Here is a 23122-nt window from a genome sequence, read left to right on the forward strand (position 1 = left end):
ACTTTGTCAGGTGGACCGTGAGACAACACCGTGATGATTGACTACAATGGTTGAAACTGGACAGAGTATAATTATTTAAGAGAACGGATAAAGAAGAATTTGTAAACGTTAGACTTAAAAAGGACTATGTTGTAGTCAGCTGGGAAGCAGTCCCATTATATTATGTTCCACAGACGGATAATTCTTGGGGAGAATCTTTGCTCATGGAAGTTCCGTTTAGTACATAGCAGAAGGGTGTTTTTTTTACAATGGTTGTAGCTAGACAAGTTTAGGTTGTGAATGTTTTACACGAGGAGGGGACACCATAGTCTGAAGCTCAATCGAATATCTACCATAAATGTAAGTTGTACAGTCTTGTTTAACGGTTCAGAATAATCTTCATTGACATTTTAACGAACCCAACGCGCTTTAGATGAAAGTCTCGCAAAGAAACAGAGGAAAGGAAAAAGAAAGAAATTCGACATAGCATTTTTTCTTTTTGAAAAAAAAAAAAAGCTTTTATTCTTGGTATTTCCAACAACACCTTGCATGTTATTTTAAACTTTAATTTATCTCGTCTGCCATGTCCTTTTAAGACGTTCTCGCTGTTATTTTCTGGCCATGTCTCGAACACGTGCTTCTCCGTCCTTCTCCGGCCACGTGTGTCCTTTTGTCTCTGCTATGACGTTAGTTTGCGCAGCCGGCTTGGTCATTGGCATATGTTAGCTGTCAAACGGCTGTTGCAGCTGATAACAGCGCTAGCAGCTCTGTTATACAGAGATAGCAATGGATTAGAGAAATATAGAATATAGCAAGAGGATATAGGTAAGGAAAGACATTTACCACTAGATGTCGAAGTTGGTTTTGTCAAGGCAGGAAAGGATCCTCTAAGCGGAACCTCCCCAGATGTGCCAACAATGCTCTATCATACAACGTGTTGGACTCGTATACACGTAGATGATTACGTCACGAGTCAAATACTTTCTGGAGCAGTAGAATGATTCAATTTTTTCATTGACCTTAGCGACAGATTTGATGTAAGTATTCTATTTCAGGTTTGAAGTGAAGGTCAGTTCTAGGAGCTTTTCAAAACAGAGAGCTTTCTTAAGTAGCAAGACATTCATACACTTATGTACATATACTGTTCATATCGCCACTTGGACGTAAGGAGCTACTATTTGGGGTCATGCTTAGGAAAGATTATCAAGATCCTGGTTTACGTTACATTTAAATTTCTGCATATTAGTACAGCCAGTGAAGCAAGTAGCAGGAAGGGAATTCCAAAGTCTAGCCTTATGTCGTTATCTCCTCTGAAAAGAAAAGAATTAGGGACTGCTTGTGATTGGATATTCCCTTGACACAGTGAAGCAGGAAGGGAATTCCATAGTCTCGCTGTTCAATGGAAGAAACTATTAGAATAGAAAGCTCTGTGGCATTTAAGGACCTCAACAGTGAAGGTATGTGATTTTGTTGCTAAACGGGTTTGTCGGAGATGTGTACGTCGAGGGGGGCACAAGTGCAACGAGTTCATCAGAGCACATTCCATTAAAATACTTGTAAAACGGGCACAAAGATGCAACATTACAGCGATGGGACAGGGGTTGGGGCTTAGTTGACAAAGTGGGACCCATTAGATTGAAGACTCTTTTTTGGACCCTATCCAAGAGGGAGAGACTGGTGGTTGATGCACCAGTCCAGATATAACAACAATACTCCATGCATGGGCGAATTATGGCCTTGTAGAGGTACAGCATATATACACAGTGAAGAGCTACGTAGACGGGAGTGGTACTATTAAAACGACCGACATTTTGTGTTCCAGAATTTATTTTTCTGCATAGTTGACACCATTCACTGCACTTTTGCCAGCAATGAACGATGCGTCGGCCATAAAATTCCGAAGCGCGCTTGGTCACTCACATCTCTGTCACCATTCTGAAATCAACAAACCTATCTCCTAACTGTACTGGTGTCACCTGCATCGGCTTTGTAAACGTTCAACAGGCGTCGGTGAATGTTTCTTAGAACTGCACGCCTGTGGAACTCTGTTCCGTCTGCGTGCTTCCCTCCGGACTACAACTTGAATGTCTTCAAGTCCAATGTTAACAAATTCCTAATGAACCGCCCCCTTAAGTAAACACTTCAGCAAATCTCCTCACTAACTTAATGTACTTGCAATAACCCTTATCTCTGAGTGGCTTCCGGGCCTTGATAAGTGGTGATCACTGTGTAAAAAAAAAAAAAAGTTTAATGTTTTCTACATGGAAATATACCGCGACGTATATCTGCTTCTGGCGCACTTCCATGACAGGCGTTGCTTTTCTTAGAGTCTTACATAGTCAATATCTGCAAAAGAGAGATGAAACTTTCAGATCGTGAATGTATTGCCTCTGATCCATTAGGGTGGAATAAAAAAAAATGGAGGCATTAGTTTTAGAACGACCCTCGTAAGGTTGAGACGGTGCGTATTTGTAACTCTTTTATTGCATGGCATGAGTTCCGACACAAAATCGGTTTTTTGATTTTAAGAAAAAGCAAGCTTACACCCCCGCCCCCAAAAAGGGGGCACTTAGATTTGGACACAAATAAAATTTGCCACAATATATAGCAGGGACATTCGTTCACTGATCTAGAATCAGAACAGATGCTACACTTTGTTTCTGCCTAAGCTGTCAAAACAGGGATCAAATCATAAGCGAATTAATTTCCCTTAAGGTAAAAGGTGTAGATATCAGTGTTGGGACGATTAATCGGGACCGGAATCGAGAATCGGAAAAATCGAATTTTTTAGGGGTATCGGAATCAGAAAAATTTGAGCCTATTTTCCGATGCCGAAACCGATTCATTTAATTATTTTCTTTTATTTGATTTTGGTTTAAGAAACATCTTCCATTGCTTGTAGTAAGATTAGAATAATAAATATTTATTGATTTTAAACTTCTAGTAAGATGAAAATCTCTAGATCATCCTCGTCACAAGTGTGTTTTTACGTTTGAGAAAATATAGGCACATTTTAGATGTGTTTTTACGATAACCGGGACAAAACAACACTTCTATGGTTAAATATTTAGTGATTTATAAAAAATCGGAATCGGAATCGGTAATTGTATCGGAATCGGGAATTTGGTACGGAATCGGTAATTGTATCGGAATCGGGGGAAATATATTGGAATCGTCACATCACTAGTAGATATACTTAATTATTTAACCTATAACAGAAAAAGCGGAATAGAACAGATTAGCTTGGCAGAAAAGATCAGGGTTAGAAAAGCAGGCAGGATTGGAAGGTGGCGACTAACCTCGAACCCCAAACAACCCAAACCAAAAACGGTTTGTATCCATGGAAACAGTGACCATATCGTACAGTTTACAAATAAGTTGAACTTATTTAAACAATATTTTAAATTTCTCTTAATATTGGCCTATTTTAATATTAATCTTTTTCTTTATGGGAAGCGTATCGCTAAAAGGCATTAATATTAATTTAAATGAAATTTTAGCGATATTTGTGCAAATTTCTGTTCATGTTGTTTAATTTTGAAAAATAAGTTCCGCTTATTTGTAAACTGAACGATATGGTCACGGGGAATCGAGATTTGTGTCCCTTTCGTTTTTGGTTTGGGTTGTTTCGGGTTTGAGGTTAGTCGCCACCTAAACTCCAATCCTGCTGAAAAGCTGAGGACGACAGCGAGAAACGTACGTTGACAGTCTAAATACTTGGGCAACATAAAAAATGATGAGCAACAATGAATTCATGAACGCCTTGAGATAGATAAATGGAGAGCAATAGTACCATCACTTGATGATGATGATGATGATGATGATGATGATATTATCTTGTCAGAATTCCAAAAACAAATAACTTTTTAAGCAGACAAATCGAACATCGCTTGTGGCCAGCCAATTTTGATTTGTTATTTTGGTACCATGTTATTGGCAATGTAATAGCGTCGTAATTTATTTTTTAATAAAATTACTTTTTTTTTTTTTTTTTTTTACAAAGGGTCACCCCATATCAAGGCCCGGAGGCCGCTCGAGGATAAGGGTTAATGTGTATATTGTAGTTATTGAGACCTATAGCCTTGAGCCCTTAGAGGGACATAGGCCACCTACGACTTTGTAGATGTTTTTGTAACGAGGAGTTCTTTTTTTTCAGAATGAAGGTGTTGGCCCCACGCCTAACCTTCCCAGAAGGTAAATACAACGCCTAGCCTTTCAAAATGGTCACCCATCTGGTACTGGCCAGGCTCAACGTTGTTTAACTTTAGTGATCTAGCGAGAACCGGTGTGTCAACGTGATCGTGCCGTACAGTTATTGAGACAGTTGCATAATAATCGTTTATAGAAGTAATTTGGTATAATTAGATTATTTGCGACGACGGCTGAGCAAGAACTTGGACTTGAAGATAATGATATTGTAGTCAGCTGGAAAGCAGACCAGCGGAACAGAGTTTCACAGGCAGTTCTAGGGAAGAAGCTTTGTTCCTGGAATCCATGTTTAGGTTTAGGCAACGATAGAGAGTGGGTGAATGTTTTATAGTGATTTTGGCTAGACGAGTGTTTTTTTTTTGTGAAGGATTGGCGAGGGAGACCTAGATTGGAGCTCAGTCGAACACTTACTCGAATGTAGCCGTTTAACGTAACCAAAGTTGACACGACTAACATAATATAGACTCGTAATAAAATGATAAAAAAAAACATTTTATGTAGTAATTAGATTAAAAACAATTAATTTCAAATTTAATTCTAGGCCACACAAACACAAGCACACACATCCATAAACACACACATACATATATACGCATAAACACACACACATGCATACACTCATATACAGGCACAAACACACACATACATAAACACACATAGATACATACACATTAATACGCACATACATACACTCATATACAGACACGAACATATATATAAATATATAAGACTGGATTTTGTTATCTTATTTTTGTTGCATGTGAAACCATTTTTATCTGTATTATTTATCCAATTCTTACGAAGGTGAAGACATTCTTGGCTTTGGCTTACGGACACTTTGTGTGGTGTTTAGTTTCAATTAAAATAGCACTACGCTCTCACTTTCCATCGATTAAAATTTGTATGGTTAATATATATATATATATATATATATATAATATATATATATATATATATATATATATATATATATATATATATATGTATATATATATATATACTCGGGTTTTTTTATTCATTGTTATTCATTAAACTTTTGAATAGTCAAGTCGCTGCCTGATGATATCTGTTGCTTGATTGAAACAGTGGCTATTTGTAGCAGCGGGATGTGATCATGTTTATATAACAATAAACAAGTATATATATATATATATATATATATATATATATATATATATATACATACATATATATATACATATATATATATATACATATATGTATATATATATATATATATATATATATATATATATATATATATATATATATCACGCACATTTATAGTTTCTACCCAGAATGGGAAAGACTTTAGGATTTTCTTTTCCTTTTTCACTCTCATGTGGTCTGTAATCGTTTTTCTTCTACATTTTTCCTAAGAAATCCTGATGATGTCCCCTGGAATAGGGACGAAACGTTGATTACTATTTTATTAATTCTCGGTTTCCTTCTCAAATAACACACATACAAACACACACACACACACATATATATATATACATACATATATATATATATATATATATATATATATATATATATATATATATATATATATATATATATAGTAAGTTATAAAATATATATGGCGATTAAGGTACACTGAATATTCCGCGTTTCATCCACTCTAGGACTCTTCAGGATGAAACGCGGAATATTCAGTGTAGCTTAATCGCCATATATATTTTATAACTTACTAACTAGCTCTACCTACGTATTGCACACTTTTGGAGTAAATACTTAAAGTTTACGCATAAATTTATACTTTCGTATATTAATTTTATGTGAGTAAATGAAGTATATATATATATATATATATATATATATATATATATATATATATATATATATATATATATATATACTAGCATGCCACCCGGCGTTACCTGGTCATAAAATACGTATGAATATTATATCTTAATTAATACAGAATTCTAATTTAAACAGAAATACCATGGTTATTAAACGTAACGTTAAATTCCTTTAAAAAATGAAGTAAAAAACCGGATGAAATTAAGACATGTGCATGCGAGTATTATGTTTTTTTTCTAAACTGTTCACTTTTTGGAAGAAAAAAAAATACTCCAGCTGAGATCGAAAAAACAAAAACAAACAAACAAACAAACAAAAAACAAAACTAAAGACAATGAGTCAAGCACGATAACCATTAGACAAGCTTGACATGATCCTTAAAAAGTGTTTTCAAACCAACTTATACTTAACATAACGAAGCTGTCATGTTTCACGATCGTGCATGGGCAGTCGCGAAACTCTTGAAAACCGATAAAAATCCGATCACTCTCGCGTACCACTTTTTCAATTAGCTATAACTAGACACCGTAACACTCCTTTTTTCTGGATGAAAGCCGATCAAATATTTTTCCACATGTCTGAATACCCTATATATCAAATTTCAAGGCAGTAGCTAAAAAATTATTTGAGTATATAGGTTAAGAAGTGACCTCACACACATGTTCACTTCATATATAGTCGAAAGAAGCTTTGAATTAAAAAAAAAATGCAAAAAAAAAAATAAAAATAAAGAATGCAGTTTAGATTCCCGGAACGAAAAAAATATTAACTTTAACCTATCGCAGACTTAGCACCTACATTATCCGACTTCTAAAAAGTTTATGACAAAAGAGAATTCATTTATATAAGGATGGAAAAAATAAATAAATAAAATATAAAACAAGGCTTTAACTAAAATTGTTAAATAGAAATAGACTCAGCATTTGCATAAGCCGATTTCGCAAAAGTCTTCAATTTTAAAATAGAATTTAACTACATAAGGATGAAAAGAGAAAACCTTAACTAAAATTTTGTAAATAGAAAACGGGGATCATCAGCTGCTTACCATGTAGCTGTTTTAGAGATTCACACACACACACACACACACACACACACACACACACACACATATATATATATATATATATATATATATATATATATATATATATATATAAAATGGGTTAAGAAATTCCAACGAGAGAAAGATGTATATTTAAATGAGGGGGGTCACCAGCAATGTGTATTTTTTGACATTATTTTATTATTCCGTGTTTTGGGTTTTCATTGAAAATTATGTTTAGATATTTGTAATAATGTTTTTAAACCATTGAAATAGTTTTTAACGCGTTTCAGACGTTCTGTGAAGCGTCCTCTTCAGAAAGTATGTAAAAGTTAAAATATTTAGAGTATACTTAAGATGTGTTTAAAATGTAAAAGAGCATTTTCGTAGTTCATTTGAAATGTTTCCGAGCGCTGGAAACATGTGTAAATGATTCTATTCTTCATTCGTATGTTCAAATTTTATTACTATATATATATATATATATATATATATATATATATATATATATATATATATATATATATATATATATATATGTGTGTGTATGTGTGTGTATTAATGTTGAGTTAGAGTACCACTAGTAATATGGAACAGAGAATGCTTCTGCGTTGTTAGTAGTGTAATTTGTTTCTACGCATTATGTTTCTATCGATGGCCTATCTAATCATGTCAAAACGCACTTTATCTCCTTTTGACGGATTGATTGTTGCTATTTCTTCTGATGAGTTAAGGTCAAAATAGATTCACTGATTGATATAATAATTAAGTGATTGATTTTGCGCTACGAAACAGATACTGTCAAGGATTATAAATGCCAACTGAATTAAAGGAAGAAATTATAAGAGGGTCAACATCATGACCTTTGGAATATACTCTTTTGTCATTTATTCACTATATATATATATATATATATATATATATATATATATATATATATATATATGTATATATATATATATATAATGTATTAATCTCCGAAACAGCTACATGGTAAGCAGTTGATGATCCCCGTTTTCTATTTACAAAATTTTAGTTAAGGTTTTCTCTTTTCATCCTTATGTAGTTAAATTCTGTTTTAAAATTGAAGACTTTTGCAAAATCGGCTTATGCAAATGCTGAGTCTATTTCTATTTAACAAATTTAGTTAATTTATTTTTTTTATAAATTTTTTTTCCATATAGAAATACATTCTTTTTTGTCATTATAAACTTTTTAGAAATCGGATTATGTAGTTGCTAAGTCTGCGATAGGTTAAAGTTAATATTTTTCCCTCTCAGGAATCTAAACTGCATTCTTTATTTTTATTTTTGCATTTTTTTTTATTCAAAGCTTCTTTAGACTATATATATATAAACTTAATTAATGAATATATATATATATATATTTGTATATATATATATTTGTATATATATATATTTGTATATATATATATATATATATATATATATATATATATATATATATATATATATATTCAATAATTAAGTTCAGGTATATTGCTAACATGAACTAAAACCAGTGTTTCTACAAAAGTGCTCAATTCAGTTGTAGAGCCTATATATAGAAATAAAATTATATAAACACTATGAAGTGTCTACGCGATTCGACCAGCATTTCTACATTCTTCATGTATCGCCAGGGCTCCAAATCAGCTTCGTAGTAACCCCCCCCCACAAAAACAACAAAAACCAAAACCAAAAACAAAAACAAACCCCACCCAAAATACCAAGTAAAAGGTAAAGAGAACGACCCCTCTCTCATCTCTTTTGCCAATTAAACGATAACATCTTCCTCCGGTCATCTGAGTCAGCTATGCACAACTAAACGTCTGCTTAGTTTAATTCTGCGTTATTCTTTCTCCTTTATTTGAATAAACACGTTTATGGTTCATCTAAAGAAAAAAAAATGCGAATCTAAAATTACTTTAACCGATCAATGGTTGCCTGCCTATATTATTTTCTTAAGTGTCGGACACGTACTTCGTTGTATTTATAGGAGACATGATCCATCGTGTCATCATGCAACTCATCAGAGGCAAATAGATATTATTACAAATTGTACCAAACAGACGAAACGAAAATTATGAAGTAAATCCAAAATAAAGTAGATGGAAATCCAGAACATTAAAAAAATTACTAGGGGATTGTGCAGTAAAACAAACAAACAAACAAACAAACAAACAAACAAACAAACAAACAAAAATAAAAAATCAAACACAAAATAAATAAATGTTACTAACAGCTAATAAATGTTACATTTCTACATCCCTGGCTATTTTTTTTTGTGTTTCAAGTAGTTTTCAATGCTCTATATATAATCTTAAATATTCAATTTTTACAAAGTGATAACCAACAAAATGGCCACCGTCTTGTTTCCCATATAGAAGAATCTAACTTTTAGTGTCTCTGCTAACATTTATTTATTGTATATTTGATTTCTTGTTAACCTATTTTTCGTTTGCTTACGTGCACACTCACTACTTATTTCGTTGGCTTACGTGCACAATCCCCACTTATTAAAAGGTGATATCCAGAGAAAAGATCCTCAAGATCTATCCGCCTCAATGGAGGACGGTGTTAAGCGGCCATCTTTAATTATAATATTAATTCTTTTAAAATATAATTATTAATATATATATATATATATATATATATATATATATATATATATATATATATATATATATATATAATATTAATTCTTTTAAAATATAATTATTAATATATATATATATATATATATATATATATTAACAATTATATTTTAAAAGAATTAATATTATAATTAAAGATGGCCGTTTAACACCGTCCTCCATTGAGGCGGATATATATATATATATATATATATATATATATATATATATATATATATATATATATATATATATATACATATATATATATACATATATATATATATATAAATATATATATATATATATATATATATATATATATAAATTTGTTTTTTTTGTGTGTATTGATAATCAAATAATCAGATATTAACAGATGTACCCGGCGTTGCCCAATCTTAAAACGTAAAGTTAAATTCCCTTAAAAAAAAAATGAAGTAAAAGAAAACTGGAAGAAACTGAGACACACGCATGCGAGTATCATTTTTTTTTTCTAAACATTTCACTTTTTGTAAGTAAAAAAAAAAAAACTACTCGAGCTGAGATCAAAACCAAAGCCAAAAGATAACCATTAGGCCAGCTTGCCACGTTCTTTAGAAAGTGTTTTCAAACCTACTTCACATAAAAAGAAGCTGTCATGGGAACGATTCGCGCAGTCGTGGAACAGTTGACAAATTTATGAAAAATTTGATAGCCCCCCCCCCACACACAAATACCAATTTTTCAATTTTTACCCCTTTGGCTTTCTTTCTTTTGTTTGGGGGGGGGAGGAGGGATGAAAATCGATTCAAAAGTTTTCCACATAGGCTGAATACATTACATACCAAATTTCAAGTCTGTAGATTAAAAATTCGTTGAGTATATAGGTTGAGAGTTGTCCAAACACACACACACACACACACACACACACACACACGCGCGTGCGCGCGCAGACACACACACGCACACACAGAGTAAGTAAGTAGGAACACATACACCATATGGAATCCATTGCTTGACAAAAAAAAAAAAAAGATGATGTGATAGGCGTAGCCAAGATCAAAGTGTAGTATCTGTTCTTCAGATGCTGCCATTCCATTTCTTGTTCTCTTTCGGTGGAGGAGAAATCCTTCACGACTGAGACAATTTTTATTTTTGTACCCTTTTCTCCGCGTTAAAAAAAAACGACCCTGGTGTCTAACTCTGTCCCGTGGGGAGGCATTGTACATAGGAACGTTAATCGACTCGTACAAAACTCTTGATGCCGTCTGCGATGACGGACAAAGATGGTTGGAGAAAATGAAACAAGCGTATGTGTAAATACTTAACATGACTAATTGTTTAATATCCACACACACACACACACACACACACACACACACACACACACACACACACACACACACACACACACACACACATTCTCACTTTTATAGATATGCATATATAGACAAACATACGTAACTTTATAAAGATAGGAATTACGCTGAATAAAAGTAACAATGGCTGCGGCTAATTCAAATACTTCAACTTGTCTCAAAATTCGTGTTGAACAGCCAACAATAAAAAAATATATATAAATTAGCTTGACCTAAAACTAAACAGACGTTCTGTTTGTATCTGCATTGGAGTAAAAAAAAAATTCAATTTATTTTTATTATCATTTTAAATTTTATAATTCATACCGTATAATTTTCATACGTTTTTTTTTTTTATTTGTTGTTGTTTGAGACACAGAGTCGCCTAACTGATATGCCTATAATAGACCATTTTTAAAGCATAACGACTATTTTGATGAATCGAGAAAGTCTTGTAAGTATTTTTTTAATGGAAATCGACCCAGACAAGACATGAAGCCACTTGATGTAAGAAGCTAAAAAATACTACTTCAAGGTCAAAGAAACCTGCCAAAGATAAACGTTTAGATAGAAATAGATTCCAGAATGCAGAAAACAGCAATTCTTCCCTCTTTGTCAGAAACATCGTTCCAGACAAGACACGAAACCACTTGATGTAAGAAACTAAAAAAAAATACTACTTCAAGGTCAAAGAAACCTGCCAAAGATAAACTTTTAGATAGAAATAGATTCCAGAATGCAGAAAACAGCAATTTTTCCCTCTTTGTCAGAAACATCGCTCCAGACAAGACATGAAACCACTTCATGTAAGAAACTAAAAAAAAAAAAAAAAAAATACTATTTCAGGTAGAAAACTTGCCAAAGATAAACGTTTAGATTTTTTTTTTTACATGGGTGTCACCACTTATCAAGGCCTAGAGGCCACTCGAGGATAAGGGTTATAGAAATAGATTCCAGAGTGCAGAAAACAGTAATTTTTCCCTCTTTGTCAGAAGAATCTCTCCTGGAATATGAGGACTAAAGGATAAAATAAGGTAAGCGAGAAAGAACGTAAGTTATGGGATTTACGAATGATCACAACCGGCCAACAAATTCAGACTAATTTTCATAAAGAATTATACATAAGTTTGTGTTATCAGTTTATAAGAATCTAGCATGCACACCCGACATTGTCTGGGATTGAATGAGGATTGCTACTATGTACGTTCTCAATATGCTTATTTTTTTTTTTTACAAAGAAGTCACCATTTATCAAGTCTTGCCAGGCCACTCGAGGATAATGCTTAATGAGTGTACAGTAGTCAATGGGAAAATGTAGTAATCGTTGCAATTCAGCAGTCGTAAACATTTGCTAAATTGGATTACTTAAGGGGATGGTTCATCAAGAGCGTGTTGTAGTCAGTTGGAAAGCAAAAAAACGGAACAGAGTTCCACAGGCGTGAAGTTATATAGTGGTACAGTTTATCTCAATATTCCATAAGAATCTTTCATTTAGTGATACATAGTATGTGAAAGATTGTTTCAGTAATCTGCCCCACTACTAAGAAATAAACTTTGTTCATGGAATCTACGTTTAGGTTTAGGCACAGATAAAGAGTGGGGAAAGTTATTGATAGTGATTTCAGCTGAGTGTTTTTCGTGAAAGTCAGGTCAGGGAGGGGCATAGATTGGAGCTCAGACGAGCACTTGCCATGAAAATAACGATAAAGCAGAGACAGGCTCGCAACGTCTCTTCTGTGAGAGAGAGGTTGCAGGAAAGAGAAATAGGCATCCCCTACTAGGCTATGCCATCATATTACTTAGTTTTTATTGCTCATTCTTCTAGTATTAGCCGTAATATAGTCGGAAAAAGCTGAAATGTTGCAAAGCCTACATGAATCAGTATCTTATACATAGGGTTTGAAGTTTTAAGGGGTTCTGTATCCAGGGTTTCTAGGGATTTTTATCCTCGTACCACAAAATCAACAGAGATTAGACCATTCCTGTCATGAAGTGATCCCTGTTGTAATGCTGCCTCTGTGCATTTCTAGGAGGTCCACCGTCCCAATCCTTGTCTTACTCTCTTTGGGAAGAAGTTTTATTAATTGCTAGTCGTCTGAGGCGCCCTTGCCAAGGAATGCCGACAGGGCTGTCCAAGCACGTTTTTTTTTTTTTTTTTTTTTGCCAGTCAGGGGCGCTGACTTCTCAAACCCATTTTCCAACCTTGTTGTCACAGTCTCTTGCAGTGGGAAAGAGAACTGGATACCGTCAGTGATATGTTCGGGCATGTAGATATTCAGCAACATAAAGGGTAACGTAGAGATTAGAGGCCACTTCTATTGTCTTCCATAATAATATTTTATAGAAATAGAATAATTTGAAGTTTTAAGAAGGTTATTCATCCACTAGGAGGGCAGTTAAAACTTTTGAGCTCACTTTCATTGCCTGTTTCAGAAAATTATATATTTTCATAACTTACTATATATATAATATATATATATATAAAGCTGAACGTCTGTTATATATATATAATATAAAGCTGAACGTATGTGTGCGTGTCTGGTCACGAATAGGCTCGTATATGGTTGACTATTATAGAAAACTGATCACATATAATGATAGAAGATGTATCGAGACACAGGAATGGGTATGTTTGATCTGGCATAATGATGATTCATTAAAATTGTGGGGTCTGCGCACGCGCCTGGTCCACAAAGTATGGAAATAAAAAATTTAAAAATTAAAATAAAAAACGTTTACAAGTGTTTTTGATATAGATGTACATAATAATACTTTGATAAGTATGTTTTAACTTAAATAGGGATGGTATAATAAAATTGTGGGGTTTTCGTTCGCGCCTGCCCTCCATAGAATGGAAATAGGCACAAACTTTAATAAAGACTTTTCATATTTATCTGCGTAAGTATACTGTGATAATTATGTTTCAGTTTGAAGAAATATGGTATAATAAAATTATGAGGTGTTCGTTCGCGCCTGACCTCCATAGAATGGAAATATGTCACAAAGTTTAACAAGGTTTTTTTTTTAATATAGATCCACAGAATATTGTGATAAGTGTTTCTGTTTGAACAGGTATGGTATAATAAATTATGGGGTTTATCTATTTTATTTGTACTTTCATCATATTTTGCTTTTGTTTTGATACCCCGAAATTCGAAGCTATCTCTTTACAACCCTTCCTTTTCATAACCTATCATACTTTCATAAATCAGAGTCCATTTTCTGTATGCTGTTTTTGAACCCAGTCAACGACGGATACTTTTGCTAGTATATATATATATATATATATATATATATATATATATATATATATATATATATACTTTAAAGTTCATAAAATAGGATGAACTAAATAGGGTTAAGTGATCATATAATACAAATTTAGATTTCATGAAGATTCTATAACTTCTTTTCTATAGGGAACACACAAACATCACACACACGCATACACTCACACATTGAGTCATATATGTATGACAGACGATATATTACGGAACAATTGGCTATGGCAAGAGTGTTCTTTTTATTGGTTTGACTCTCAAGTATATATCAGTTAATATCTTATATGTTTTTAGATAGAGTGATGTGGTTCTCGATTGATTAACTGTGTCTAATTGTGTCGGATATATACTTGAGAGTCAAAATAATGAAAATAATATTCTCTTGTCATAGCCCTAGTTATCACACAAAAACTCAAAGATTCTGTACATATTAGAGTGCGTTTTTAGTCGCGCGCAAGCGACTCTATAAGTCACTCCGTCGTTCGGTTGGTCTGTCTGTAACACTTTTGTGCTTGGCCTTTTTGGTTAAGATCAAAGGTCTGTTGTTAATAGATTCTGTTCTAAGCCTTTTAAGCTTCTTTTGGCCTTTTGGCCAAGATCAAAAGTGTAATATAAATGTAGGGGCAACCCTTCATACCAATTGTCACTATCCAGCTCCCCTACTCCCCGGGGAGCTGGTCCCCATTTCCCCTTCACTCCTCACATTAAAAATCGGCCTTGTGCCTAATTTGCTCGGTGGGGGAGCAAATAAATACCTACTCTTTTCTTGGCCTTTTGGCCAAGATCAAAGTGTAGTATCTGTTCCGGCAGATCCTGCAAGCAAAGACTATATGTGGGGGCATCCCCATATATAAGACACATAAGACCTTGGTCAATGTAGGAACAACCCTTCATACCAATTGTCACTATCCAGCTCTCCTACTCCCCGGGGAGTTGGTCCCCATTTCCCCCTTCACTCCTCACATTAAAAATCGGCCTTGTGCCTAATTTGCTCGGTGGGGGAGCAAATAAATACCCTTTTCTTGGCCTTTTGGCCAAAATCATTTTTTTCCGGTTGCCCTCGACACAAATGAATTATTGTATTACCTTTATTGTTATCTTTTTTGTTTTACACGCTAATAAAAATGTTTTAAACAATTGGGTGCCAAGTAGGACGTCCCCAAGTACGAAAGGGCGAATGCGGTATTATGGTGAAAGAAGATTCTAGCTAAGAGAAACTTTTGTTTAGTTCTAGAGTGACAAGGATGACCAACGACCCCCATACACCCCTCTTTTTAGTTGGCCTTGTGCCTAAGTTTTTTGTTCATATTCATTTTTTCCTGAATAAAAGATTTAATATCTCAAAGTGTAGTATCTGTTCCGGCAAGCAGAGACCATATGTGGGGACAACACCACATATAAGACCTTGGTCAATGTAGGGGCAACCCTTCATACCAATTGTCACTATCCAGCTCCCCTACTCCCCGGGGAGTTGGTCCCCATTTCTCCTTCACTCCTCACATTAAAAATCGGCCTTGTGCCTAATTTGCTCGGTGGGGGAGCAAATAAATACCTTTTCTTGACCTTTTGGCCAAGATCAAAGTGTAGTATCTGTTTTTACTACATGCTGTACTTATTGTGATATAAAGTGGGGGATCACTTTTCTGTATTAATTTAATGTAAAATGATCGCCCACTTTACAACCAGTTAGTCTCAAAGCCATTCAAGTCATTCTCCAGATCATTCAAGTTGTTTTTGAAGGATTCCAGTTATTTTTTAAGCATTCAAGTCATTCTTCAGATCATTCAATTCATCCTTAAATTCATTAAAGTCATTCTAAGTCATTAACTTTTTATTTATTTAAGTCATTTCAGCCCATTTTTCGGTCATTTTAGTTTATCTTTAAGAATTTCATGTCAATCCTACATTCACGCATTCATTCATTACACGAGAGCACGCGACTAATGGCTATCGACCTTGTTGTACGTAGTTTTACGTTTTCTTAATTAACAATGTTGACAATTAATAACGGAACATATTTCGTCGACTGATTGTATGTGGGAATATGGCACACAGGTTCTGGTTAGATCATTGAAGTTAAGCAATGCTGAGCCTGGTTAGTACTAGATAGGTAATCAGTTCGGAATACTAGGCGCAGTGAATGAAAGAGTTTCGACATCTCCCTGCAAGAAATGCAAAGGTCTAACGCCGTCATCACCCCTGACGATTTAGATTTAAGATGAATATAATTATTTATAGTTGTTTTTATTATTATATGTACGCACACACACACACACACATACATATATGCACATCTGTATATATATACTTGTATATATACACATTCATATACATATATGTATGTATGTATATATACAAGTATATATAGATGTAGGTATACATATATATATGCATATATACGCACACATGTATACAAGTATAGATGTATATATATATATATATATATATATATATATATATATATATATACTTGCATATATGTGTGTATATATGTGTGCATATATATGTATACATACATCTCTCTATATATACTTGTATATATACATACATGCATATATATATATATGGATGTATATATATATACAAATATATATATGTGAGTGTGTGCGCGCGCGGGTGTGTGTATGTGTGTGTGTGTGTGTGTGTGTGTGCATGCATATAATAATTAAAACAATTATAAATAATTAATCTTATATTTAAAAAAAAAAAAAGAACAGACTTTTCACCTGAGGACATTTTAGTTTTTAACAACTACTGATCGAAACATCGCCATGTCAGTGTCGGGGCGTTTGTAGATATCTGTATAAGCAAAAATCTGAAAATATTTATATATAGTGAGTGTGATTCGGTGTTATAGGAGAAATGACGAAGGTTTCGATTATTTCTGCCATGATGCATGGTTAATATCTTTTATCGGTACCTTCGGTTTCGCGGAAACATTGGATACTCAATCCGCAAGGTTTAAGACACTAAATGCGACAGCAGGCGACGGAAAAATCAATAACTAACTAACTAACTAACTAACTAACTAACTAACTCTCTCTCTCTCTCTCTCTCTCTCTCTCTATATATATATATATATATATATATATATATATATATATATATATATATTCATAATTAATTAAAAAATGATTTATTTATACCTACAGACACTAGTGTTTCATGCTTACGCAATCATCAGTTTAGAGTAACAAAAATTCCTGTCGGTCATGAGATATACATTTATATATATATATATATATATATATATATATATATATATATATATATATATATATAAAATAAAAATTACAATTAAATTTACCAAAATGATCCAAGATAGTTAAATTAAAGTATATCATATATATATATATATATATATATATATATATATATATATATATATATATATATATATATATATATAACGCCTTGAAGATTTTTTACTATCTTTAAGAACAAACTTAAAGGCAAAAAAAAGGACAATATAATTAACAGTTATCAAGACATTTTTCCGTTATATTTCTGTTCAATAAAGAACCCCGCCACACAAAATATTTTAAAAACGAAAAACAAAATAACAAATAAAAATTAGTTCTAAAAATATATCTATATTTTTTTTTAATTTATATTTCTACAAGATTCTAATGACTAAAAGATAATTGAACATCTTAATGAAATACGTGTAAATACTTTCTTACCTATGACGGGGGAAGGCGTCGACGAAAAAGAAATAGCATCTGATTAGCGTAGTAGAGAATTATGAATGAATGCTCGAGTGGTTGAACGTGAAAGGCGTAGTTAGTGAACAAAGTGATTCACAAAAGACAGGAAACGAGTAATAACCTGATGCCCAACAACGTAGTGCCCCTCGACCAATCAGAAAGCACGGTCTACAATACGTAGGAATTGCTGATGTTAGGGAACGAATTTCTCAATGGCACGGTTGATGAGCTCATAGAAAAATATAAGATAGAAAGAACTTGATTTTTTTCATGTTTTTATAGTATTATTATTATTATTGTTTTTTTTTTTAAATCTATTTACAACCCAATAACTATAAATAAAACAAATAAATAAATAAATATAAAAAAAATACGCAAGAATATCAAAGTTGTGCAATTTTTGTGTTTTTTTTTCGTTTTTTTTTTCTTTGTAAACTCAAAATTTAGAGTAATTATTTTCTCACGGCTCAGTAAATTGAGTTGGAAGTTTTTCTTTCCATGTAAAACGGATTTTTTTTATCATCAATCACATTAAAAGCATTTTCGGCAATTTCTTGGCCTTCGGTCCAAGAGCAAAGTGTAGTATCTGTTCCGGCAGATACTGCAAGCTATGACTAGCTATGACTAGCAAAGACCAGATGTGGGGGCAACCCCACATGCCTGACCTTTAACCAGCTCCCATTTCCCACCTCTCGGGAGCTGGTCCCCTTTTTCCCTTCCCCCTCCCTTCACTCCTCACATTAAAAATCGGCCTTGTGCCTAATTTGCTCGGTGGGGGAGCAAATAAATACCATCTGTTCCGGCATAATACTGCAAGCTATGACTAGCTATGACTAGACAAAGACCAGATGTGGGGGCAACCCCACATGCCTGACCTTTAACCAGCTCCCATTTCCCACCTCTCGGGAGCTGGTCCCCTTTTTCCCTTCCCCCTCCCTTCACTCCTCACATTAAAAATCGGCCTTGTGCCTAATTTGCTCGGTGGGGGAGCAAATAAATACCATCTGTTCCGGCAGATACTGCAAGCAAAGACCCTATGTGGGGGCGACCCCACAGATAAGACCTTGGTCAATGTAGGGGCAACCCTTCATACCAATTGTCACTATCCAGCTCCCCTACTCCCCGGGGAGTTGGTCCCCATTTCCCCTTCACTCCTCACATTAAAAATGAGCCTTGTGCCTAATTTGCTCGGTGGGGGAGCAAATAAATACCATCTGTTCCGGCAGATACTGCACGCAAAGACCATATATGGGGCGACCCCACATATAAGACCTTGGTCAATGTAGGGGCAACCCTTCATACCAATTGTCATTATCCAGCTACCCTACTCCCCGAGGAGTTGGTCCCCATTTCACCTTCACTCCTCACATTAAAAATCGGCCTCGTGCCTAATTTGCTCAGTGGGAGAGCAAATAAATACCTCAGAGTGTAGTATCTGTTCTGATACCACACTTCAATTTTTCGTTCTTAGTTAGTGGAGGAGAAATCCTTCACGACTGAGACAATTTTTATTTTTGTTCCTTTTCTTCACATTAAAAAAACGATCCTGGTGTCTAACTCTGTCCTCGTGGAGAGGCAAAGTGAATAGGAATATCCATAACTTTCTCCGTCATATTCGCCGTCGTCATCATCATGATAATACTCATCACGAGCATCATCATAATTTCTTACTCACTTGGAGTTCTCACGCGAGTCGTTATCATTAGTTTAGCACAGATATAAACCAGTGCATTTTCCTGGAATTTGAGTAACAGCACGTCTTCCCAGTCTCCGCCCTATTCTATATCCATTCGAACTCGCTAAACGTTAACGCACCGGCGCCCTTGGATTTACTTTCGGCAATCTCGTTAGTCTAGCCATCCTTATCTTGTTCTTTAGTTCTCACATTCCATGATTCTGACAAAGAGGGAAGAATTGCTGTATTCAGAGTCTATTCCATCTAACACTTATCCTTGGTAGGTTTTTGGCCTTGAAGTAGTATTTTTTATCTCCTTGTGTCAATTGGCTTCATACCTTGTCTGGAGCGATTTCCCTTAAAAAAATAAACAATTATTTGTCATTAATAACGATTGGTGGGGTTTTCTGGAATCTGAGTGACAATAAGTTTACTCAAGATTCCACTACTTTCCGTTCTCTTCCAGTTGATGTTGATGCTATTGCGTTTGTGTGTTGCTGGAGTGCGCAGTGTTGTCGTTATTATTATTATTATTATTATTATTATTATTATTATTATTATTATTATTATTATTGGCCAACGAGGAGTTTTCACACAGGTCATCAAAGATCTCTCCTTGAAAAAAACATGATGTTCCCTGGAAGCTGAGTTATAACAAGTCTCCCCAAATTTTCATTACTCTCCACCTCTTTTGATAACATCCGCAAATGAATTTGCGTTATCGCAACAGCCGTTTACCATTGGTTTCTCGTTGGCAGCAGCCATTGGTCTCCACTGGTATTTGAATGGCCTCCCCAAGGTTCCACTTGTCCAGCGGAGGTCTGGCCAGCGCTCTCTCTCTCTCTCTCTCTCTCTCTCTCACTCTCTCTCTCTCTCTCTCTCTCTCTCTCTCTCTCTCTCTCTCTCTCTCTCCTATGCCTTTCCATCCTCCTTGATCCTTCTCGACGATTTGACATCACTCTTTTGGGGGCGGGGCGGTGATGGGGCAATGAGAGGGGTGGGGAGGGGTTAGGAGAGAGGGTTGTGGGGAGGATAAGAACTTATAGATATGAAGCTTATTATTATTATTATTATTATTATTATTATTATTATTATTTCGTAATAGTCTTAACTTTAGATGTGTTTTAGTTAGATTTTAAGGGCATCAGGTCAATTTCTTTGACTTTACCAGCCGCTTTCGAAATTAATAAACAAAAATTCTATATTGTTCTCACCCGTGTTCGATTAAAAAAAAAAATTACATTTTTAAAATAAATATTACCCTATTCATTTCTTATCCTATTTTGTTATTCACTCTTCTGTTCGCTTCACGATATTTTTAGATAAACCACGCCAAACCTTTGAATGGACAATTAAAATAATTTCAAATCAAATTTGTTTGTCGAGATCGATGTACGTAAGATTTAAATGCTCTACAATCGATGTTTGTAAGTGATTTTCACTTCTATGAAATCGATATGCCTCGTGGCCAAATGGCTAAAGCGTGAAAATGCATATCTATTAACGTCTTTATTTATATGTACGAATTTACTAATGCATTAATTTTTGGTGTAGTTGGTTTTAATAAGATTAATTCTTTCTTTTTATGATAATGTTTAATAAAAATCGTATTTTTCGTCTATAATACTTAATCCAGGAGTTTTCATTCACACACAAATTTATATATATATATATATATATATATATATATATATATATATATATATATATATATATATATATATTGAAATAGAAAAATGCGAGCATGAAAAGTAATATGGTTAAGATATTCTAGTAAAAAAATATAATAAATTTATAACAAAATATTGCAGCATTAAGAATTGATTATATAATGTTATAAATTGAATTAAAACAATTCATAATGCTGCAATATTTTAAGTTATAAATTTATTATATTTTTTACTAGAATAGTTTGCCGTTTTCTTTTCCAGTTTTAACAACTAGTCCTTTACTTTTCCATGTTTAAGCTTAACCATATTACTTTTCATGCTCGCATTTTTCTATTGTAATCCATGATTTTCCAGGCTTTCAATAAATTCACTTGTTCTTTATTAAATGTCAGTCATATTTTTTGCCCCCCCCTAAACACATATGTAATAATAATGTACGGCACTCGTCTGCTTTCAATAGAATCTCCCCAATTATCTCCCTTTCATGCTTTAATTCTCTCTTTCACTTGTTACTTCACCTTTCGAATTAGTAGCAACAGTAGTCGCTGAAGCGACGTGGTTGCTATAAAAACCAGCGATAAAAGGCGTCGCTCACCTCCTTACATATTTTTACGATTTTGAACACCAGAAAATTCATCATAACTTTTGTTTTACTGAACGAAGATTGCAAAATTTCACAAGGAATACAAAGGCTTAAAGTTTTATTTCCATATTCCATGGAGTTTAGAATGATTAGAAAAAGAAAAAAAACGCTAATTCTTTGTATTCTTGTGGAATAATAAATTTGTTGTAAATTTCTAATTTACAGAATTTAATTCCAAATTTTTTTATTTATACTATTACTTTATCTCGTATATTTAGCTTTTTCATCTGGCTGGGATTGTCTTATAAATATGGATACTAATATTTATATGGGCTTTAATACAGTATTATACAATTATTTCTAAATGTTTCCTTGAATATATATATATATATATATATATATATATATAATTATATATATACATATACATGTATACACACAGACACAGACACAGACACAGACACACACACACACACACACACACACACACACACACACACACACACACACACATACGACGTATGAGCTTCCGCCACAACTAAGTTGCTTGTAATATATATATATATATATATATATATATATATATATATATATATATATATATATATATAAAATAAAAGTTACAATAAGTTTACCAAGGTAATCAAAATGGTAAACTTAAAATATATTATAAATATTAAAGAGTTAATATTTACAAGTAAAATAAACTCAGCCAGATGTAAAAAGCTCAATAAAACCGAAAAGGAAATAGAGCTTATAATATGAACAAATTTTATTAATCATTTGTTCATATATATATATATATATATATATATATATATATATATATATATATATATATATATATATATATATATATATATATAATGTTGACATACTCGTTCTTGGTGGATCAGTGAAATTCAGCAACCTAGAGCCTGATCATTATTTATACGGCTGATCCTTTGGAAATATCAAATGCTATAATTTATAAATTGTAGCACTTTTGGAAAAAAAAATATTATGATCCCATCTCATCTACTTATAGCTTTTAAGTGAAACAGTAGACTAGTCTATTCAATTTTGATAAAGCAAAAGAAGAAAGTCTTCTCCATCCCCCTCCATATGCCAGCCTCTTTCCGCTTATTACCGCATTGCATCCAGGTCGTCTTTTGAACATCCCATGCCGCTTTCAATGACTATTTCTTTTCGT

At 33.5% G+C, this 23122-nt stretch overlaps 1 protein-coding gene across 2 annotated transcripts in view; it reads left to right on the forward strand.

The window, feature by feature from the left end:
- LOC145279998 (uncharacterized) overlaps positions 1-23122 on the forward strand; it is a 148584-nt gene that overhangs the window by 94699 nt on the left and 30763 nt on the right. The window lies entirely within an intron of this gene.

The sequence above is a fragment of the Euprymna scolopes genome, chromosome 7 (genome assembly GCF_053919585.1).
Source record: "Euprymna scolopes isolate OS-2025 chromosome 7, ASM5391958v1, whole genome shotgun sequence".
Classification (NCBI taxonomy): Eukaryota; Metazoa; Mollusca; class Cephalopoda; order Sepiida; family Sepiolidae; genus Euprymna; species Euprymna scolopes.